Source organism: Mustela erminea, chromosome 12, assembly GCF_009829155.1.
Source record: "Mustela erminea isolate mMusErm1 chromosome 12, mMusErm1.Pri, whole genome shotgun sequence".
NCBI lineage: Eukaryota > Metazoa > Chordata > Mammalia > Carnivora > Mustelidae > Mustela > Mustela erminea.
Window position 1 is genome coordinate 72,348,127 of NC_045625.1, and position 16,166 is coordinate 72,364,292.

At 39.5% G+C, this 16,166-nt stretch overlaps 2 pseudogenes; one reads left to right on the forward strand and one right to left on the reverse strand.

The window, feature by feature from the left end:
• Positions 1 to 3,937: 3,937 nt before the first annotated feature.
• On the reverse strand, positions 3,938 to 5,255 carry LOC116570492 (annotated as a pseudogene).
• On the forward strand, positions 5,198 to 7,500 carry LOC116570011 (annotated as a pseudogene).
• Positions 7,501 to 16,166: the final 8,666 nt, after the last annotated feature.

Sequence of the window (16,166 nt, forward strand, 5' to 3'; positions counted from 1 at the left end):
GTGGAAATGTCAATCACAGAATTACAGTTAATTACAGCTTAGAGTTTAGAGCTCAGTGGAGAGGTCAGTGATGGATATACAAATTCGGTAGTCTTTACAGATAGTATTAAAATTATGGGAATATATGAAAGCTCACCAAGGAAAACACTGGAGATGGAGAACAGTGGGGCTTTGGAGGATCTCTGAGGCATTCCAACCTTTCTTTTTTTGAACTGAAAGACAGGGTCAAAAAAAGAGACTAAGCAGAAGTGATTCAGGTATAAGGAAGAAAAACAGCAAAATGTGGAGTCACAAAACTTAAGGATGTGTTTTAAGGAGGACTGAGTGGCTGACAGTGTCTAATCTTGCCAAGAATTTTAATAAGATGGAAAAAATAAAATAAAATTTTTTAGAAAGAATTTGAATAAGATGAAGAATTTTAGTTGCCAACTAAATTTGGAAATGTGGTGAACTATGGTGTTGATTCTTAATAACCTTGAAAAGAAGAATCAATTTTGTAGGAAAAATAATGGGCTAAGGAGAGTTGGCATGGCAGGAAGTAAAGGCTGGACCATAAATAAGCCATTCGAGAACTTTTGCTATAAAAGGAGAAGGAGAGTACTCCAGAAACTAGAGGTGGAGCATGGGATCAGTGGAGGTTGTATGGGGTCAGTGGAGATGATGATCATAGTGACATCAAGAAGAGTGTGTATATTTGAAGGGAATGATTCAGTAGAGAGAGAGAAATTGATTACTGGAACTGAATAGATACCCTGAAAAGTAGAAAAAGAATGGGGTCTAGAGCACAAGTTTAGGGGTACACAGGGAAGGCATACTTCATCCAATGTAATGGAAGGACAGACAGAGACTGTGGTAATAGATTCAGGGAAGGTGGTGAACTTGATAGTGGTAAGGTAAGGCAGTTTCTCTTTAGTTGCTTCCTTTTTCTCAATTATGAGATAATATCACTAGCTGAGAGTGTATGTGTACATGTGTCTTTGGGGCATAGTTGTGCTGAATGAAGGTCTGAGGGGAGAGAAATTAAAAGTCCATTTTGGTAAGTAGGTGAGCGAATGTATTCTGGAAGTATATTTGAATTATTGAGAGACCTTTGACTCTCTGGTTATTATTTTCAAATAATTCTTGTCTTGATTTTCATATTTAGACCTGACAGCATGGCTCTATGTCTAGTAACATTCAGTTTTTTTAAGTAACATTCAGCTTTATGGAGAAAAGTGTAGTATGACTAGATAGTTGGGTTTAGCCAAGGTAGGGATTTATCCAAAGGAGTGTGATCTAGGAAAAGTGGGGCAAGAAAGTTGAGTGGGTAACTAGTGAGTGATTACAATGATAATATATGGGTTCTAAACATGTATGGAGGGCAGTACCAATTTGAGAAGTGCCAGATTGTAGAAAAGTGAAGCATCAGTGGATTTAGATACACTAGAATGCATAGTAAAATGAAAGGATATATAATAAGACAATACAATACAATATGATCTTTCTATCTAATAGAAATTTGGAAGGTGGTGCATTTATTTGATTAAAGCAGAAAGGATGTGACTAGGTGAGCTGCTTTTGAAGTGAGGTGCAAGAAAAGGCCACACCGAGTGAGGGGGCACAGACTCGCGGGGTTAGGCTCTTGGACACTTTAAACAACATGGTCATTGGATTGGTGACTCCAAGAATGGAAACTGAAGTATAAAGAAAAAATGCAGTTGGTATTTTCCATGCATGATGTAGAGAGACCAGAATATTGGTAGAGAACAGCAAACAAACAAGAACAGCAACAGAACAACAACAGCAATGAGAGTCAGTGGGGAGTAAAAGCTGGGAGCACAAATATCAAAGGAGCATTGACATGGAGATACAGTAAAAGTGATCCACATCATATCTATGAATGATCAGCTTATTTTTAGTGCATTCAGATGATTTTATAAATTGGAGTTCTGTACTTAAAGAGGATCCCTTGCCATTAAGAATTTCAACAAATGTCATTTGCCATGAAATGATAAAGACACCCTAATTTCCTAAGCTGTAGATGCCTTTAATGCAATAAACACCAAAATTAATGAGTTTGTTAAAATATGTAGTGTAATTATTTCATGTAGTACACCTGCTTTCTCTTGATATGAGGCAGTGTTTTCCCTAATTTAAATACTGACAGGCAGTATTTCTTCAGTATCAGTATCTATGTAATATACAATGTATTGTTTCTTGATAACAGTGTTGACCTACCTCTGATTAAAGTTGATACCTTAGAAATAGGTCAGTGATTGCATGTAATGAATACTGTCTTCTGTACTATACAGACAATATATCTGCTTCTCAACCAAAGTACAAAAGTGAATTCTGTTTAATGCAGTATTTTACTTGACTAGAAAGCTGCTTAGCATGTCAGTCTCATAAAAATCCAATCTCTTTGCAATAAGGAGCAGCTCTCCAATATTGTAACAGCTACAGGGGGACAATAAAGGATGGTATGATTATATTTTCTTACCGGGGGTGACCTCTAGTGTGAAACTATGGCATTTTAGCATTCCTTGGGGTTTGAATTAACAGTGCTTTGCCAATTATGACAAATTTGCTATTCCCTCCCCACCATTTTCAAGATCACAGATAATTTGTCTTGGTGGTATTTTCTTGAGCTGCTATTTGATTTTTGAAGTCAAGAAATCTATCTGCATCTTTTTTCCCCTCCCTTACTTGTTTCGGGTCCCCACCTAGAGGTCTTTGCTATTGTATTTTTATAGGTGAGAGATCTATCTCATATTGCTTTTGATGGCCTATTTGACTTCATTCTCAAGCTCACAAGTACCACATTTCAATAGGTATCTTTTCATAGGTGTCCTTCCTAGGCCACTTCTTAAGTTATTGCTTCTCAGTTCCAAATTCATCCTTTTATAACTGTATCTCTGTGCTGGAGGGTCTGGGATTCTGCAAACCATATTTCTGCTTTGCCAGCTGCTTCTATATTAGGGTCAGTCAGTAGGGGTATTAGAGGGTCTAGTTGAGGAAGGAAGGATTTGTTCCTCCCTCTCTACTTCCTGTTCTTAGGAACCTCTCCTCAACAATGTTGCTTCTCCCTGGCAGCAGCATTTCCTTCCTGTAGGTGCAGCTGAATTCACTTGCAGTGTTTTTTTAACACCAGCTAAACAGGGTCCCTATTTTCAGAACCTGAGTTTCAGCCTGATGAGGTTCTTCTTTTAAATTTGTAAATTTTGGCATTTTTTATCTCTTCATTTTCCATTTGAATTTCCGCTCTCCCAGGCCACAGGGAGGGTAGCCACCTTCAATCACCACATTGTTAATACCTTGGAATTCTCTTCTTACTTTTTTAGTTATCTAATTACAACTTTATATCTAGTAAAAATTCTTTATATTACATTCTCTGTGTTAAAATAACTGCTATGATTTCTAATTCCTTATTAGATCTGGACCTGACTGCTACTCTGCTTCTGCTATCCATTTCTTAATACACATGAAATAAAAACCACACATTACTAATAGTCTCCAATCCTTACTTTCAAGTTAATTGTTTTTTGTTGTTGTTGTTGTTTTGGTTTTTTTTTTTTTTTTGGTTTGTTTTTAATGTGAGGGGCAGTATATCTTTGTAGATAAGAATGGGGTTGTTGAATTAGGTAGATCTGGGTTAAATGCCCCTTTCTCTTCCTCCACAGTGAAAAAAGGGGGTGGAAAAATGAAGAATGAGTTAAAATTAACCACATATCCACAGGTTTTCTCTCTTTACACATAAACACACTCACTGAGTAATTTTGTTTTGTTTTGTTTTGTTTTGTTTTTTTTGGTATATGGAACACTTATTTATTTTTTATTCATTTATCAAGCATATATTGAACACCCAAAATGAAGAATGTTGGGTATTTTTTTTTAAACTCAAAAAACATTTTTTTTTTTCATTTAAAAAAGTATTTAGAAAACATAAAACAGGCAACATTTATTCTTTCTTCTCGTCTTCCAGGGCGGGGTCTGTTGGCACCTCCTCCACCGTGGCACTGTTGCTCTCCGAGCCAGTGTTACTATCACTGGTCCCTTCCTCAGCCATACTGTCCCACCCCCTCCTGCCCGCTCTCCTTGTCCTCAGGAGTAGATGTGCCTTCTTCACCATTCTGTTGGCTTTCCGTCGCTTCTTCAAGGTGTGTCTCCTCGTCTCCGTCGGGATGCTCTCGTCGTCCTTCTTTTCGGTCTTACTCGCAGCCTGCTCTTCCTCAGCAACCATGCTGCTCTGACTGCGTTCAGCCTTCTCTGCTGCCCCTTTCTCTCTTTCCTCCTGCCTTTTTCGAGCCTGCTCCTCTGCCTGTGCAATTCAGCAGCAATTTTTTCCATATCACTTCTACTTTTAAACCGCACAGCCTTTTAAGTTCATTGTTAAATGAATCTGTGCTTTCCAGGAATTTCCTCTTCTTGTCCTGGTGTCGCTCCTCTATTTGAAGAAGTTCAGCTTCTAGTTTTCGCTGATGAAACAGTAAGGACTGGACCTGTCCTTTGAGGACCTGCATTCTCGCTGTTGTGACAATTGACCAAACATCCGGCACCACACTCTCACTGAGGATTTCACTGACGAGGCGGTGGTTTCTCTGTAAACAGGCGGTGGCTGTATGCTTCATTGAAAAGCCATCATTATAATCGTCTGGATCTTCAGCAGGCTGGATGCTCATGTACGGCTCTACTTTCTTCATGCGAGACTGTCTCTGTCGACTTTCTTCTTCTAAAGCAGCTTCTGCAAGACTTTTTGCATTTATGTAAGCAAGGTATGCAGGGGAATTATGATAGGCCTTCATAGATTCATTGTACTCTATCTTTTCTGCTTTGTATTCATTTAAATATTCTTGTTTTTCTTCATCAGTGAGATTTCGCCATATGCTACCAATAATCTTGCCAGTCTCCCACAACCTTAGGTCAGGGTTGGAATCTTTTGCTTGGTCCCAGACCTTTCTGCTGACCTCATGTAGGGCATTAGCAGCTTATCTGGTGGCTTTGGGGGTTTTGGAATCATAATACCAAAGGATGCCGTGACCCGGCTGTTGGTGCTTGGTTTCCCCCCAGCCTGTAGTTGTTGTAGGCGAGATGATGGTATGGATTGTAACCCACAAACCCTGGTGTGCTGGGCATTTGTGTTGCAGGAGCTGCGGTGGGGGGTGGGGCATAAGATGGTCTTTTTGACATTTTGGTAGATTAAGTTCTCAGTTCCTTAAGAATGAATCTGAGACACCGCGGGCAGAAAAAGCACCTGCAGCTCCGGCCTCATTTCCCTTTGTCCCCAAGAATGTTGGGTATTTTTACTGAATCTTTTGGGGTGGAGACGGAGAGAAGGAACTTCAGAGACTTTCTTACCAGATTTTACACTGTATCAAGGGAGATAGGGCAGGAGCTAGTGTGATACAGGGTAGAAAATCTTAATAGCTGTGAGAGAGGTATAACCTAACTGTAGTCAAGAGTTTGAATATGGAAACATTTCTTCTAGATGGAAGGTTAGGGATGACTTTGTGGAGAAGATACCATTTGAGCTGGGTCCTCCATTGTAGGTAGGAATTAGAAGACCAGGGTTGGGAAGGGCAGGGGAAAACCAAAGCACTGGAGAATTAAGTAGATAAGAAAGTGTTTGAGTGGCTAGGGAACTGCACATAGATCGTTTTGACTACTCTTAATGGTGCAGCCAGTTAAAGAGTTGGATCATGGGGCACCTGGGTGGCTCAGTAGATTAAGTTTCTGCCTTTGGCTTGGGTTGTGGTCTCAGGGTCCTGGGATAGAACTCCACATTGGTCTCTCTGCTTGGCAGGGAGCCTGCTCACCCGCCCCCCCCTCCCCCCCCCCGCCGCCTGCCTCTCTGCCTACTTGTGATCCATCTCTCTCTCTGCCAAATAAATAAATAATCTTTAAAAAAAAAAAACTCACTTAAAGAGTTGGATCATTAGTGTGGGGCTGGCTCAGAGAGGGTCTTTGATGTCAGGCTAAAGAATCTAGACTTTAAAAAAAAAAGCATTAAAAGGGCTTCAAAAGGGTTGTAGGAAGAAAGAGACCGGCCTGAGTGAGGAGGTCTGATGGCAAATCCAGTAGTCCACACAGGCAGCAAGGGTGATGAGCAGAATTGGGCATTTGCTATTCCACTAGGGCACTCTGAATATTTCCAAGAAGGGGATTATCACTGAGCAGCGACTAAAATTGCTAGATCCAGAGTTGCTGAAGGCATTTGTGTTTCATGGGTCCGAAGAGGGCACTGTAGGTCAGGGGTAGGGTCTTCTAACTAACATAGCCAGGAAGGGCAGCCTTGAATCTCTGCTTTCATATCTCATACCTTTGTCCATGGTATAGCTGCTATTCACTTTTAGTAACATTGAATTGAGCCACATGATGATAACTCTAGCAATATGTGAGCAGTCTAAAAATAAGAGCTTCATTATTTTCAGTTATTTAGTAAGAATTATTTGTGAAAATAAATGAGTGAGGCTTACATCAAAATTAAAGGTTCTGCATAACAAGGTAAACCATCAACAAAATGAAAAGACAACCTACTGAATGGGAGAAAAATATTTACAAATTTTATATCTGGGAAGAGGTTGATTTTTAAAATATATAAATAATTTCTACAACTGAATAGCAAAAAAAAAAAAAATTCAGGTTAAAAATGGATGGATCTGAATAGACATTTCTTCTAAGAAGACATACAGGTGGCCAACAGGTAGGAAAAAGTGCAGTGTTCAACATCACTAATTATTAAGGAAATGCAAATCAAACCATAATGCCTGCTTCACTCCACCCTGGGGCCCACCACCTCCACTAGAAACCACACTGCTCCTATGACAGTGGCTCTGGGATATGCAGATTTCCCTTTGCTGGGAATGACTCCCCCCACCCCCACCCAGGATGTATTCTTGTCTACTGTCAGACACACCTGACACCAGGGCATCATTGTAGGCATGGAACAGAAGGACCGCTTGGGTGATGAGGCCCAGAGCAAGAGTGGCATCCTAACTTTTAAGTACACCATCAAGCATGGCATTCTCACCGAGACAATATAGAGAAGATCTGGTATCACTTCTACAACCCAAAGGAGCACCCTGTGCTGCTGACTCATACCTTCTTGAATGTCAGGGCCAACTGAGAGATGATTCAGATCACATTCCAGATCTTCCACACTCTGCCTGTGTACATGACCATCAGGCTGTGTTGCTCTTGTGTAGTACCACTATTATTGTGGATTATGGGGACCAAGTCACCCACACAGTGCCCACCTATGAGGGCTACACTCTGCCCCATACTATCCTGTGTCAGGTCCTGGCTGGGTGAGACCTGAAATCATGAAGATTCTCAGGGAGCATGATTGCAGGTTCACCACAGTAGCTGAGTGGGAAAACCTGTATGGAGGTCTTCTATGTCTTGGAGCAGGAGATTGGGCCACAGCTACGTCCTCCTCCTCCCGGGTGAAGTTATGAGCTGCTGGATAGTCATGTGATCACCATCAGCCATAGGCAGATCTGGTGTCCAGAGGCACTCTTCTAGTCCTCTCCTGAGTATGGGGTCCTATGGCTTCAACTCCTATAATGAAGTGTGATGATGACACTCTGTACTCTTTTCTTTTTAAACATTTTATTTATTTATTTATTTATTTGTTTGTTTGTTTGTTTATTTGAGAGTGAGAGTGCACAAGCAGGGGGGTGGGCCAGAGGCAGAGGGAGAAACAGATTCCCCTCTGAGCAAGGAGCCTGAGGCAGGACTCCATCCCAGGTCCCTGGGATCTTGACCCAAGCCAAAGACAAATGCCCAAACCAACTGAACCACCCAGATGCCCAACATACTGTACTTTAACTTGGTGATGTCTGCTGAAACCACCATGTATTCTTGCTCCCTTATGGAAACAAGGAGATCATGGCCCTGGTCCCCAGCACAATGAAGATCGAGAGCACTGCTCCTCCTGAATATAAGTACTGAGTATGGATGGGGGCTCCCCCCTGCCCTCACTATCCACTCTTCAGTTGTGGATCAGTAGCAGGAATGCAAGGAGGTGGGCCACTTCATCATCCTCCACAAATGCTTCTAAATGGACTTTGAGCAGTTGCATAGTATTTGCTACATGAGTTAATTCAACAGTGTAAATATGTCCTAGCAATCTTCATGGTAGCCTCATGAAACTGGAATAAGCCTTTGAAAAGAAATATGTCCTTGAAACATGTATCTGATTCTAGCACTGGACTGTAGAACTTTTTGCTATTTTTGACCTTGTATTAAAGTTAACTGTTCCGTTTGTATGTTTAGTATGCTGTATCTATCTTTTTTTTTTTTTTTTTTTTTTTTTGCTGTATCTATCTTTGACCTAAAACCTTAGTACATGTTGCTCGGTCACGTCATGGCTGAGGTAGGAACATGTTTATGGAAGACAAATCTATTGGCTTGATGAGAGTCTATCAGACCATGAGTTTCTTGATCTGTGCAGGGTATTAATGTGTAAGAGCTGCTATTCCAGGATTTCTCTAGAGGCTGGCAAGAGTCCTGAACCAGTTGTCATGTCTGCCCTGCTGGTCTGATAGGGTTAGGAAGGTCCAAGCCTTTGGATTGACCTTTCTTTCTTAGCTTGTGTTTTCCCACCAGAACACCGTGGGTTATTGCTTGCCTTGAGTTGGGAAACAGTTTGTATTTACACATGTAAATTTACTCATCCTTTTAATTTATGTAAGGTGGGGTTTTTTGGTGTACAGTTTTCTATTGTCATGTGAGAAATTTTGGTTTTCTATTGTCATGTGAGAACAGTAAGACCCAGCACTGTGTCTTATGTGGGGAAAATAAAATGCTGCAGTAAACTAAAATAAAACCAAAAAACCCCACAATGAGATATCAGTTCACACCTGTTAGAATGGCTAGTATGAAAAAGATAACACAAGTGTTTGTGAGGATATGGAGAAAAGGAACCCCTTTGTGCACTGTTGGTTGGAATGTAAATTGGCACAGCCACCATAGATAACTGTTGCGGTTTCTCAAAAAATTTAAAATAGCACTACCCTATGATCCAACAATTCTACTTCTGGGTATTTATCTGAAGGAAAGTGCCATAAAACTTGCTTTTGCCCCAAATCCCTTGGGAAGAGTGTTTCACTGCTTGTGAGGCACTGTACTCCCCCAATCTGTAGATTGTTTTTCCTTGAGTGAAGGACATCAACCTTGTTACTAAATTGTATCATTTTTTGTCTTTGTCATTTGACAGTTCCTCAGGAACAGAGGCTGAAATGCAGTTTGTAGGGCAGGGTGTTCATTAGGGATCCATACCTCTGAAGACAAAGGGGTGTCACCACGCAGAGGACCCTGGATTGTGATGTGGTCAAAGTCTGAGCCAGCCCCCACTCCACTTCACCCTAATTTCCAGGCAGCTCTGGAGCCTTCCTTCAAGCCCCATCAGACTTGTTCCGCATTGGACCAATACGGTTGGTTCTTTATATTCCTACTTGATTGCCCATTAGATATAAGCTGCCCTAGACAGATGTGTCCTTGTGCAGGGTGGGTCAATCCATGCGCCAAGCCTTTCCATGAAGAGGGGTTGGAATGGTGCATTCCCTGCCTGCCACAAATACTGCACTTGAAACTCTGTATTTTATTTTTATTTTCAAATTATCTGATATGAAGAAAATGTAATGAATTTTTGGTTCACTGTATCTATGCACAGGCTCCCAGATCCCCTATAGTTTATTCAGTGCGCTGTTCAAACATAATCATTTCCTAGGTGTGCCAGTGAGAGAGAGAGATAGATATAGATATAGATATAGATATAGATATAGATATAGATATCTTTGCTCTTCTGAAGTTGAGAAGAAAAGGCCTTGAATCATCTTAATTTTTATCCTTTCAGTGTCTCAAAGGAGGTAGATATGGCTTGGAGTACATACATTTGATCCCTGAGAAATATGAATATCAAAGGACCCTTGCTGTTTATTTTGGCAATGTTCTGATACTTAAAAGCCACCAGTGACACATATATTCATGGCTTCTTCTTAATTCGGTGGTTCTTGGCAGTAGCAAACAGCATTAAAAACAGTTGAGTTTCATATGAAAGCGACAGGTTCCCAGCATCCTTCCTACTTGGCTGCACCTTTTACTGGGTTTGTGTAACTCTGACCTGCTACCATTCAAAGCATTTTTCTCAACTGTGTTTTGGAATTGATACCTGGATCTTGAAAATTCTCAGTTGCCTCAAGATCATAAATCATTATTTCTAAAACTTGGAAAAATGTCAAATTTACTTGGAACGGGGAAGACTTTTTAAAAGGGTTGGAACCTGTTTGAGAAGGTCCTAAGAGAAAATCACAAGCATCTACCCTCCCCACTCCCCATCCTCTCTCTTCTCCTTTCTTCTCCCCCCCCCTTCCCTCCCTAGATTTACGAATCAAAATCTCCAGGTTGAACCTGTTAGTTTACTGAATGCTCATGTTTGGAAAACACCGTGAAACAGTATGGCATTTAAATAGTCTTTCTCATCATATGTTTCTGCCCTGATTTCCCACTGTTTACCTTCATGCATTACTGTGGCTAGCAAGCCAAGCTGCTCACCACACAGATCATTTAGGAGCTGAGCTGGGGCTTGGGCATACATGAGATGTAGGAGGGAAGGGCTTCTCATTCTGGTCTTTCTCCCAGCCGTTCAGGCTCTGCAAAGTTCTCCACAGGGCATGCTGATATTTTCATTTTTTTTTTTTTTAAGATTTTATTTATTTATGTGACACACAGAGAGAGAAATCACAAGTAGGCAGAGAGGCAGGCAGAGAGACAGGGGGAAGCAGGCTCCCCGCCGAGCAGAAAGCCCAATGCGGAGCTCGACCCCAGAACCCCGAGATCATGACCTGAGCTGAAGGCAGAGGCTTAACCCACTGAGCCACCCAGGCGCCTGATATTTTCATCTTAAAAGGAGTTCCACCACTTGTTTTTTTCCAGGTGAGTGTTGCTTTTAGGGTGCTTATTTTTATTTTTATTTTTTACTTTTATTTTTTTAAAAGATTTTATTTACTTATTTGAGAGAGAAGAGACAGGGATCACAAGTAGCAGAGAGGCAGAGAGAGGGAGGGGGAAGCAGGCTCCCTGCTGAGCAGAGAGCCTGATGTGGGGCTCGATCCCAGGACCCTAGGATCATGACCAGAGCCGAAGGCAGACGCTTAACCGACTGAGCCACCCAGGCGCCCCCTTATTTTTATTTTTAATAAAGAATTTTATAGTCCTGGAATTGAGTACTGTTAACAAATAAATGCATGCCATTTTAATTGTTCTTTTTCGGCTATTCTTAGCCCATTTCAGGATGTTGCTAACTTTTCAAGTTTCTTATATGCACTATCTTTCCCTGTATTTTCTGAAAGTTCTGTTTATGCTCCCTTCTTATTTTTGCTCCTGATACTTTATCATGTTAACTTGTATTAGGTCCTTTGTTTTTCACTTTGCCAGTTTTACCTTTTATAACTTGTATTAATAGCTCATTTTATTATTTATAATCCAAAAGATCTTTTATTCCTATTTTCTAACTGAAATCTAGATTTTTATGAATTTAGGTTATCTCTATTTTGAATTTTATTATTGATGTTAAAACATACATAATTTTTATTAAGGTCATTTTTATATTCATGCTTTACATTTAAAAATATTTATTGTTTCTAAAGGCTTTTTTGCTTTATTTATATTTATTTTCTATTAAAACATATTTATTGTTTTAAAGGAGTTATTATGTGTTTCTTTGTTAATGTTGATTGTTTTCGAACTTATATCTTCACCTATTACATAATCTTTATTTTTACCTATTACATACTTTTAATAACAACTCCTCTTAGATTTTTGTTGTTGTTTTTAGATTTAGTTCTTGATTTCTATATAGTAGCTGGCCAGAATAGACAGCGGAGGGAAGCTCATCACAACAGGTGAGACCAGATGCTCTATGATGGTCACTTTGCTTTTCATCCAATGTGTTGCAACATTCTTACGACATCTCCCTGCCCCCCGGCCCCCGCTCCCTCTGCCATACACACACTTAATCTCACATTGTGAGAAGATACATGTGAGAAGCCTTCTAAAATCAATAATGATTTTATCTGGAGAAATGGCATGTTTATTTCATAAGAGTACTATCACTTTCTTTTGACATTGTACACTATTCAGTAGTAATATGCCCATTGTAAAATCCGTGCTCTAGCAGTTAAGATTGTACTCTTCACTTCCTTTGAGATAGTCTTGAGACTGCCCATTTGGCTGATGAAACCACGAGTCCTACCCTTGTGTAGTAGATGACAGTTCTACTTTTCAGGAGTGGGTTAACATGTGCTATACTCTTGACTCTGGGTGAGGGTGATTTGTCAGGTCTCAGGGAGGCATGCCAAAGAGGCGTGATGCCAAACAGGTCCAATGATTAAGATTTTGGTTTAGCCAGTGGTTACATTGTTTTAGAGCTGGCAAACATCTTGAAATAAGCCTAACTTTCCTCTCTTAAAATGTTGTTATGATTGTAGAAGTCTGACCTTTTCTGATGAGGTTAAGATCCAGTCTGTAGGGAAAGTGCATTTTATTTAAGATTTGAGATATTTTTCCTCTTCTTAATTTTAAGCAACAAACAAAGAGCCTTGAGGAGGTTGTAGTGGCTTGGCTGCCCAGTTCTCTGGGTTGTGTGAAGAGGACCTGTGTCTCTCAGCTCTGCTTCTATTAGCTTCAGGTTCGGTGTGATTTGCTTCAACATATTTATCTTCTTATTGAGGCACCTGCTTTCTGCTTGGATATCAGTTTACATTTTCAAAATCTTCTTGAACTTCAATTTACTCAAAGCACAGTTAATTATTTCTAGGGACCTGTAGCCAAGATTGAAAATAAAATTGGTGGAGATCTCTGTGGAATGATTGAGAAATGTGATGATTGCTTTCTTGTAGACCAGGCGTCAGCAAACTTTTTCTATAAAGGGTCAGATAGTAAACAGTTCAATTTTTGCAGGCTCTGAAGTCAGTTGCAACTATTTAAGTTTCGCTTAAAGCAGAGAAGCAGCCATAGGCAGCTAATAAGTAAATGAATGGATATTTCTGTATTCTAACATCACTTTATTTACAAAAAAAGTCAGTGGGGTGGGTAGGTCCACTGGTTGGTTCGATTTTGCTTAGGCATAGTTTGCTGACCCTTGATGTGTAGACCATTTCTTTAGGGAAAGATGCCTCAACCTAATTTGAAACATTTGTACAACTCTGGGGGATTAAGGATTTCTACGGATTCTTGCTATATCTGCCATTTTCTTCTACTTGAATCTAGGCTGGCCTTGATGACTTACTTGTGCACCACAATGAACTTGAAACAAAATTTTGTCTTTTTTGAAGGTAGTTCCTTTTTTTTTTTTTTTTAAGATTTTGTTTATTTATTTGACAGAGATCACAAGTAGGCAGAGAGGCAGGCAGAGAGAGAGGGGGAAGCAGGCTCCCTGCTGAGCAGAGAGCCTGATGTGGGGCTTGATCCCAGGACCCTGGGAACACGACCTGGGCCGAAGGCAGAGGCTTTAACCCATTGAGCCACCCAGGCACCCCTTGAAGGTAGTTCTTAAGAAGCTTTGGGCTTCTGGGAACAATCTCTGAGCCCCGAGCCACCGTGTGAGAAGCCAACCATGGTGATTCCATGACACAGTAGAAGTTCATTTCCTCATTTTGTTCAAGTCTCTGATGAAAAATGGCCTCTACAGAAAGGCATCTTTGACCAATTTATATCTAAAATAGCATGTCTTTCTCTACTCTTGTGTAAGGGGAGGGGGAAAAAAAAAACTTTGCTCTCCTCAGTTCTCCAGTGGAAGCCATGCAAATTAGACTGAGAAAAGGCAGGTTAATAGGAGAAAGGTGTACAGACTTTATCTGGTTAGTTTTTTATTTGAAAAAGGGGTCTTCCTAGAAAAAAATGAAGACCTAAAGAAGCAGCTGGACCTGAGAGCTTACATACCGTGTCTAACAAAGAGCAGTAGATTGTGGAGATGTGAAAAGACAGAGGGACAGGATTTTAGGCTTCCAAGTGTGACAGACTGTTTGGAAGGTAAATATATGGGGCAAATTAATGGAAGGTAGGGGCCATTTTAGTAAGGTTTTTTTGCGCAGTTCCATCTCAGTGCCAAAATTTTGTTTTCTTCTCAGCCATAACTTTCCAAAGAGAGGGAATTGGGGTGCCTGGGTGGCTCAAGTCAGTTAAGTCTCTGCCTTAGGCTTAGGTCATGATCTCAGTGTCCTGGGATCGAGTCCCATATCAGGCTCCTTGCTCAGCAGAGAGTCTGCTCGTCCCTCTGTTCCTCCCCTGCTCGCGTGCTCTCTCTCTCTCTCTCATAAACAAATAAATAAATATATAAAAACAAAACAAAAACCAACCCAAACTTTCAAAAGCCAGGAGAGGGAATTCATGGCAATCTTCATTTCTCAGAAATTTGTGCTTTTATTCCAATAAGGGAAGCACCCATGAAGGCTTCTTTCTCCTCTTTTGATTCTCATTGCATTCAGCTCACAAAAATCCATATGCAAAAGTGGCATATTTTAGGGTGGCTTATTCTGACCCCCTCCATGGCTTACTCTCTTTCTCTTTTTTCCTGCTTTATATTTTTTCATAGCATTACAGATTTATTTATGTATTTATTTTCTATTTGTTGTGAGTCTCTCCTACTAAGTTGTAAACATGAAAGCAGAGATTTTTTTTTCTACTAGCCTGGCTCATGTGAGGTGTTCAATAAACTTGAATTTTTTTTTTAATGAATGAACCTTATAATTCTTGTTTTATTAATTTTGTATGTATTCAAACTGCCTCTAGTATTTCAGAGAATGAGTTGACATATGAATAATAAATAAAATGACAGCTTTCATCTATTAAATATCTTTTCTTGATTATAGATACTTCCAGAAGCTGGGAGTATTTTCCCTTTTCTTCCCATCACCTCTTTCTGGACATCTAAATGCTTATCCCTAGAATAAATGCCACCTCTTCCTTGAAGTTGATCCTGATTCTTCATTCTAATAATCCCTTACTTTTTTCCCCTCTGTCCCTGGTAAATAATATTTTTCTCCTCTGAAGCCATGGGGAAAAAAATCCCATTTATATCCTGTCTTTTAAAAAGTCTTTATTAAAATTATTTATCAACATCTCTTATTTTCCTTACTATAATAATATGATGATGAGAAGGTTAAAAGCTTTATGTGAATATCTTTGATTTTTACAAAACCAACCTATCACCTTACATATAATGGTGTGTGTGTGTATGTGTGTATGTGTGTGTTTGTGTGTGAGAGAGAGAGAGAGAGAGAGAGAGAGAGGAAACTGGAATGAATGAAGGCATGTATTACTAAATGCAAAACAGAATCTTGAAAATTGACCAAAAATATGTAGGCCTTTTAGTAATACTTTACTTCCTGCTGACTTTAAACTTCTCCCTTCCTAGTCCTGTAACTCCAAATAATATCTGAAAATCACCATGTAAGGAATAGAGTAAAAAACAGTTCAAATATATTAATGAAAATTAGGCCAAAGAATAGAAGGTAAAATAAATAAAGGAATCCTAGCATCCTCATTTACTTACTATCTTTTCTACTCTGATTCTTTGTGGAGTTGTAGGATGATTTCTGATAGATTCATCTTTTTTTGTTTTTTTGTCAAATATTTTTTATTTCATGAGCATTTGGAATGGTTTTCTTACACTGTAAGCTATTCATACCTCATACCCTATAGCTATTCATACCTCATCCCCTACCATGGCACCGATATCTTCTGCTATAAGATTATGTTCAGTGGACAACCTGGTTATTAAAAATTATTTGTAGATCTATGCTAAATCTGGGAGGAGTGTAAATCATTATCAAAAATTAATTTTCTCCTTTGTATGGGAAAAATACGAAATCATTATAATTCCAACGATGTTATCAGTTTCAGTAGAAAATCATTATTGAGATTATTTTAAATTCATTAACAAAAGGAATTTTATTAGAAGATAGTCTGGTCTTAGTCATATTAAAAATAATTTACCCATGCTTTTATTCTCTAATTAGAGTTTTCACCAGTGCAGTATGGTTACAGAAAGCAATATCAAGAAGAGAAAGGGGGGATAAAAACATATTAATCTCTGAGCCAAAATATTAAAAATAATCAGAAATAAATGAGGTTCTGAACCTTCTGAAATTAAACTAAAATGGAATATTAAAAATCACTTCTATTGT